The sequence below is a fragment of the Primulina tabacum genome, chromosome 8 (assembly GCF_025594145.1).
Source record: "Primulina tabacum isolate GXHZ01 chromosome 8, ASM2559414v2, whole genome shotgun sequence".
Classification (NCBI taxonomy): Eukaryota; Viridiplantae; Streptophyta; class Magnoliopsida; order Lamiales; family Gesneriaceae; genus Primulina; species Primulina tabacum.
The window spans coordinates 14,038,430-14,045,289 of NC_134557.1; the positions used below are offsets into that span (position 1 = coordinate 14,038,430).

General features: G+C 36.5%; 1 non-coding gene across 1 annotated transcript; it reads left to right on the forward strand.

Annotated features, from left to right (window-relative positions):
• The first annotated feature begins 861 nt into the window (after nucleotides 1-861).
• Nucleotides 862-967, forward strand: LOC142554896 (small nucleolar RNA R71). Its single transcript, XR_012822260.1, has one exon. It is a non-coding gene; the product is annotated as a small nucleolar RNA R71 (small nucleolar RNA).
• The last annotated feature ends 5,893 nt before the right edge of the window (nucleotides 968-6,860 follow it).

The following is a 6,860-nucleotide window of genomic DNA, read 5'->3' on the forward strand; positions in this document are numbered from 1 at the left end:
TGCAGTGGGTGCTGGTGTAGAGTTAGAGGACTTATCTTTGGCTGTTTCAGAGTGCTCATCCGATTTTTGAGTTCTCTCTTTTTCTCTTGACTCTAAAACTTTCCCACTCTTCAACTCGATGGCCTTCACTTGCTCTTTTAGATTTGTCTCTAGTTTTACTTGGCAAGGTGCCCGGCTCTCTACTTGCTATCATCTTGGCCAACTGCCCAATTTGATTCTCGAGCCCTTTTATCGATGCATCTTGGTTTTGAAGTCTAGTTTCAGTAGATGAACTTAGACATCATTTGCTCCAGGTTGGACTTTTCTTCTCTGGGAGGATCAGATCTGTACATCGGTTTTTTTCCATATGGTTGTCCTCCCTGTGGTCGATTCTGAATGTTTTGGCCACCCCATGAGAAGTTGGGATGTTGCCTCCATCCAGGATTGTATGTGTTCGAATATGGATCGTTCCTTGGACGGTTTTGGACTCCCATTTGATTCACCGGTGCCTCATTTTGCACATAAAATGGATTGTCACTTGACAGTCCTTCACATAGTGTTCCCCTCCACACTTTTCACAGAATATCTCTTGAAGACGCATAGCCGTGCCACCCAGATTCAAGCATGTCTAGTTTCCTGTTCAAAACATCAAGTTGTGCAGTAATAGCATAAAGGTCAGTTACCTGGTGAACTCCTGCACTTCTCCGCTGGTTGTTTCTTTCAGATTGAGGATGATAGCTGCTAGCAGCCATCTCCTCCAACAACTCATATCCTTCTTCTGCCGTTTTTCTCAACAAGTTTCCACAAGCCGCAGCATCTATCATAGTACGCTTAGGAGTAAGCAAACCATAATAAAATGTTTGAACGACTAACCCAAGTGGCAACTCGTGATGTGGGCATCTACGCAAGAGGTCTTTGAAGCGCTCCCATGCCTCATACAATGACTCCTGCTCGAATTGAGCAAAGGTGGTGATGTCTGCCCGAAGCACAATGGTCTTAGATGGAGGAAAATATTTGATGACAGGCAAATAATTTAACCATGTTTTAGCTATATCACGTAAAGAGAAAGGAAACAAACGCAACCTAACAGCATCATCAGAAACTCCATTGAATTTAAAAGTATCGCAAATTTCAAGAAAATCTGCGATGTGCGTGTTTGGGTCATCTACTGCAAATCCTTCAAACTGGACTGTGTTCTGAATCATATGAATTATAGCTGGTTTGATTTCGAACTGGTTTGCTCGCACCATAGGCCTCACAATGCTGGGGCGTGCTCCATCCAAAGAAGGTTGGGCATACTCCAGCATCGGTATGCGGCGTGGTATCTCAACTTGTCTATTTTCACGCTGTTCCTCCTCACGTTCTTGCTCGTGTCTCTACATCAGTTCTTCAAGTCTCTGTTGTTGTCTTCGCCTGCGGAAAGTTCTTTCAATTTCAGGATCAAACTCAAGCTCCACGTCAAGTGACTTTGGCATGCACTAGACAAGATATCTGGAATAAAATATGGAGTGTTAGCTCAAGGGAAATAAAGTAATGCTAAAGAAAATAACTAAAAATAAAATTGTAGATTAACAGTCCCCAGCAACGGCGCCAAAAACTTGATCGAGCAAAACTTGCACTATGGAATCCTCAATAAAAATATGATTTTGTATGCTCAAAATTAATCGCAAGTGCACGATGTCAAGTTATAGTATAGTGTACGTGAGTACGAGTATCGTTCCACTGAAGACTGTATTTAACAATTGTTATTTTCAGTTATTGAACATTTAGCAACGAAAATTGATTGGTTGATTATTACTACTCTACCTAATTAAACATGCAAATAAAATGATTCAATAAGTAAATAATGAGAATTAATATCTAAAACGGTTGAGTAAAATTCAATGAGAAATGAATTTGTTGGGAATATCGGTTCACCTACCCCTCGTTAATTAATTAATTCGTTCGATAGTGATTATATGCTTCCGACATGATTTCCTATTCAATTGAACACACTCTCTCGAGCTATGCCAAACTAATTCTACTCAATGAAGTAATTAAATGTCTTTAATTATTTATCAAGAGTGAATTGCATGTCGATTTATGAAATCTCCTAGTTTTCGACCCTAAAGACTATGACTATCGGCGTGTATCCAATTTCATATATATATGCAAATTGTAGATCCACGGATTATACTACTCGTTCCTATCACAAGCTATTCTCTCGAACTCACTCGCAATATAAAACGCTGTTAAAGTTAGCTACGCTCTAACAACACGATAAAACAATAGTATAACCAAGAATAACGCAACAATCGAAATATAAATTAATTATATCAAAGTTTGGGGTAGGATCCCCTTAATTCCCAACAAATATTAAAAGTTTAGCTACTAGAATTCATGTTAAAACTAAACAAAACAAAGTTTAAAGAAGAGAAAGTAAATCAGAAATACTAGGCGTGACGAAAATCGCAAAGACGACGCTCGAAAATCTTCAAATCTTCAACTTCAGGCGCAAAGTGCTCTCCAAGGCTTGTGGCGGCTCTCAATGAAGTCTGAATAATCTTTAATTCGTGCAATGATCCCTTCCATATCATCTCCTTTTTCCAACTAAGGTAAGGAATCGGCAAATATATTTTTCCAAAACTAGGTGGCGCTCGGGCGGTAGAATATTACCGCTCGAGCGCCACACTCTCTGTAAAGCACTTGGGGAATGCGGCTTCTCGCGCTCGAGCGGTAGGGAAATACCGCTCGAGCGTCCAATCTTCTGTAACTTTTCTCTTCTTGGATCCCGGGTTGCGCTCGAGCCGATATAAAACAACCGCTCGAGCGTCGACCTCTCTGGAATTCTCCTTGGCCTTTAACCTCTCGCGCTCGGGCGGTACACTTTCACCGCCCGAGCGCCAACTCTTCTGCACATTATCTTCTTGACTTGGCGCTTGGCTCCGAGTTTAGTTTTTCCGGTCATTTTTCCTGCAAATTCATCACATCCAAGTGAGACATGATCACATGCAAATGTTTACTCTAAAATGAACAAAATGTGAATGAAATATACGCAAGCACCGTGCAAACACACACACACTAATGCAATAAAACACGTAAAAATCACACCTATCATAGGTACTGATGAGGTCGGGGCTGAGGGCAGGTGACCAGTGAGCTAGCTTGGGTCTGCAGTAGTGGAACCCGAGGACCTCATTTCTAGCATTTATTATGTTCCGAACTCAGTTTTTATCTGTTGATGAATTATTTTAAATTGATACTTTGCAAACATTAAATTCTTCCGCTGCTATTTTGAATATTAAACTTAATTTATCAGTTGATTTGATGAATGAGGCATTTTAATTATTTTAAAAAGAAAAATTTTATTTTTTCCGCAAATTTTCAAGTAAGGATTTTCGGGCCATTGTAGAACACATTATGAACTCCCGCCAATTTGGCGGTAAATAAACTATGTAAGCAAGTGTACCAACTCTCTCTAGGATCTCAAACGGTCTTATGAATCTAGGACAGAGCTTGCCCTTATTCTCAAATCTCATCACAACCTGCATCAGTGCGACCTTCACAAATACATGATCCCCTACTGCGAACTCAAGATCTCTGCGCCTCTAATCTGCATAACTCTTCTGTCGGATCTGAGTGGTCTTCATCCGGTCTCGGATCTTGACCACTAACTTTGTAGTTTGACTGACAATATCCGGCCCTAACTTTGATCTCTTTACTTTTTCACCCCAATACACTGGGGATCTACATTTCCTCCCGTACAATGCCTTGTATTGAGCCATATAGATAGATGCCTGGTAGCTGTTGTTGTACGCAAACTCCACAAGAGGTAACTTTGGTTCTTAGCTGCCATGGAAGTCGATCATGCAAGTGCTAAGTAGGTCTTCTAAAATCTGAATCACCCTCTCTGACTGTCCATCGGTCTGAGGATGAAAGGCAGTACTGAATAGAAGCTTAGTACCCAATGCCTGATTAAGACTCTTCTAGAACACAGACGTGAATCTCGGATCCCTATATGACATGATGAACACTGGAATCCCATGCAATCTGACTATCTCTTTGATGTACATCTCTATTTACTGAGTCATGGTGAAAATCTTCCTGATCGGTAAAAAATGTGATGATTTAGTGAGCCGATCAACTATCACCCAAATTGCATTATATCCCCTAGTCGTTCTCGGTAGCCCCGTCACAAAGTCCATGGTAATGTTCTCCCATTTCTACTCGATAATAGGGAGTGGTCTCAGCTTCCCTGCAGGCTCTCTGTTGCTCTGCCTTGACCTGCTGACATGTCAAACACTCTGAGACGACACGTAGAATATCCCGCTTCATGTCCGGCCACTAATAAAGATACTGAAGATCCTTATACATCTTCATACTCCCTGGATGAATGGAGTACGGGGTGCTGTGGGACTCACTCAAGATATCTGCCCTCAGGGAATCACTTGCTAGGAACCCAGAGTCTGTCACGATATCTGACTATGCCATCCACAACTATTTACAACCTCCGGTCCTTAGCCTCATGCTACTACTTAAATTATAATTCACCCAAGTGTAGGTTGTATGCAAGTAATATATTTCGTAAGTATGAGATCGATCCACAGAGAGGTTATTTTAAGTTTAAATTTATTAATTTATAAATTACCAAATGCAAGAATGAATTTTACAAATGATAAATTTTGTCAAGGCACAAGGGGTTTATTATTGGTTTATGTAATATTGTTTAACTAAAAGAAAAAACAAAGGAAACCACCATAAAAAAGAAAATTAATAAACACATATATAATATAATATAGTTCCCACTATAAAAGATACCGAATTAACCTATATTTTATATATGGTACCTATGATTATATATTTAACTGTATAAATATAAAATTGCATAAAAATTAAATGTTAAATTAAATCATTATATTTCATTTAGAACAATCGGAAGATCAACGCTATTGCCTAAATGAAATATATGATTTAATAAGTTAGTTGTGGTAAAGTAAAAGTTAGACACGGGAAAGTAAATGTTAATTGTGGGAAAGTAAATGTTAGTTTCAATAAAGTAAATGTTAGATTGTTAAATGTTAGTATTAAATCATAATATTTCATTTAGAACAACCGGCAGAGTCACGCTATCGTCTAAGTGAAATATTTGATATAATTGTAATTATATATATATATATATATATATAATAACAATAATAATAATTGATTAAATATTTATTGTATCAAAATTAAACAACAAATTAATATAACCACTTCAATGGTATCAATCATTTGATGTAAATTGATAAAAACAAATAATTCATTTTTATATATACAATAAAAAGAAGTTAGCTAAATGAAAACAAATATAGAAAGAGTATACAAAATATAAACAATCTTACTTCACCAAGAATTCATCCTCTTCATCTTGACATATTAGATTTAACTTGCTATGAGCTTACTTTTGATCCACACTAAAATACTCACGCATAGTTGGGAAAGAAAATATATTAAACTTAGAAGTTTTATACACGCAAACTATATTTTACAATGGGATATGATACTCCTCAAGCTATCACAAGGCCTCTATTTATAGGCCAAATGAGAGAAAATATCAAAAGTTTCATTATTGTCATGTAGTTGTAATAGTAGTTTTTGTCTCCTCCAACTTCAACTTCATGGACCTTCTTTTAATGCTATGTTCCACGACTTTAATCTCCGAATTTGACTTTGCTCAAAACAGCAAACATGTGGAGAATTGTCTATAGATGAATTTGGTCTTTTGGTTTCCAGCCTATATACCATCTTCGACTCATACTGAGCTAAGAAAATGAGAAAATTTAAATTCCAGAATAATAACTTATATAAGATTCTTATTAGGAAGTTTTACAAAACATAAAGGATTTATGAAAGATATACCATAGAAATTAAACAACAGAGGATTTTACCGAGGTCCCATAGAATCATAAATTCATAAAAATCACCCATAAACGCCTTAAATGCCATTTCTCGGCTAAGCAGGCTGAAGGGCTACAACATTAATTTATTTTTCATGGATAAACTCGAACATTGTGTTTACCATTTCTTGGTTCATCTTTTTACCTTATATTCTAACCAAAGACTCTTATATTATATTAAATTCCAAAAATTTAAATAAATCTTTTATTACATCAATCTGATTCCAAGTTACAAATAAATATAGATCATGTCATAGTAAGGTAATAATTTAGCCCGAATAATTTAGCCTGTCATTCAGGCTAATATATGAAATATAAAATTTTTAAACGATAAATAAAAACAGTATAACTTACAAGGTTGTTATTAGAACTTCAAGCTTTTATTGATAAACTTCATAAGGGTTTTTTACAAGGAGAGAATAGAGGGGAGCAAACTCGACCGTGTCCTTCTAAGAACACAGAATAAGCCTATAAATAGATAGAAGAGCCGGACATGAAACCCCGGATTCCATCTCAAAATGTAAATAGTAAAATGCTTTATTAAAGCAAAAAGCAACATGGTAACAAAATTCAAAAAGTATTCAATGATATGCCATGATGTGTGATTCCACCAACTCCACTAACTCGTGATATTCCACTAGTTTGATTGAGATAAAGATGAATTCCTAATCATCTTTAATATTATTTTTTATTGAATTCTTCAGATTCTCAAAAATATCATTTATTTGAGAAAATTGAGGAATATCATCCTCTGGATCTTGAGCATCTTGCATCTGCATTAAATGAATAAATTGATTCTCGCTGGATTCAGACGCCATAGATTTATCTGATTTTTGAATCAGAACATCCAATATTCTGAAAAAGATCTTTCTTCATTTCTTCAATATAAATCTCAATCATTTTATCTTTTGAATAAATCTCAGAATATTTCTGAGTGAGAATTTTGAATGGACTCGTAGAAGCTTT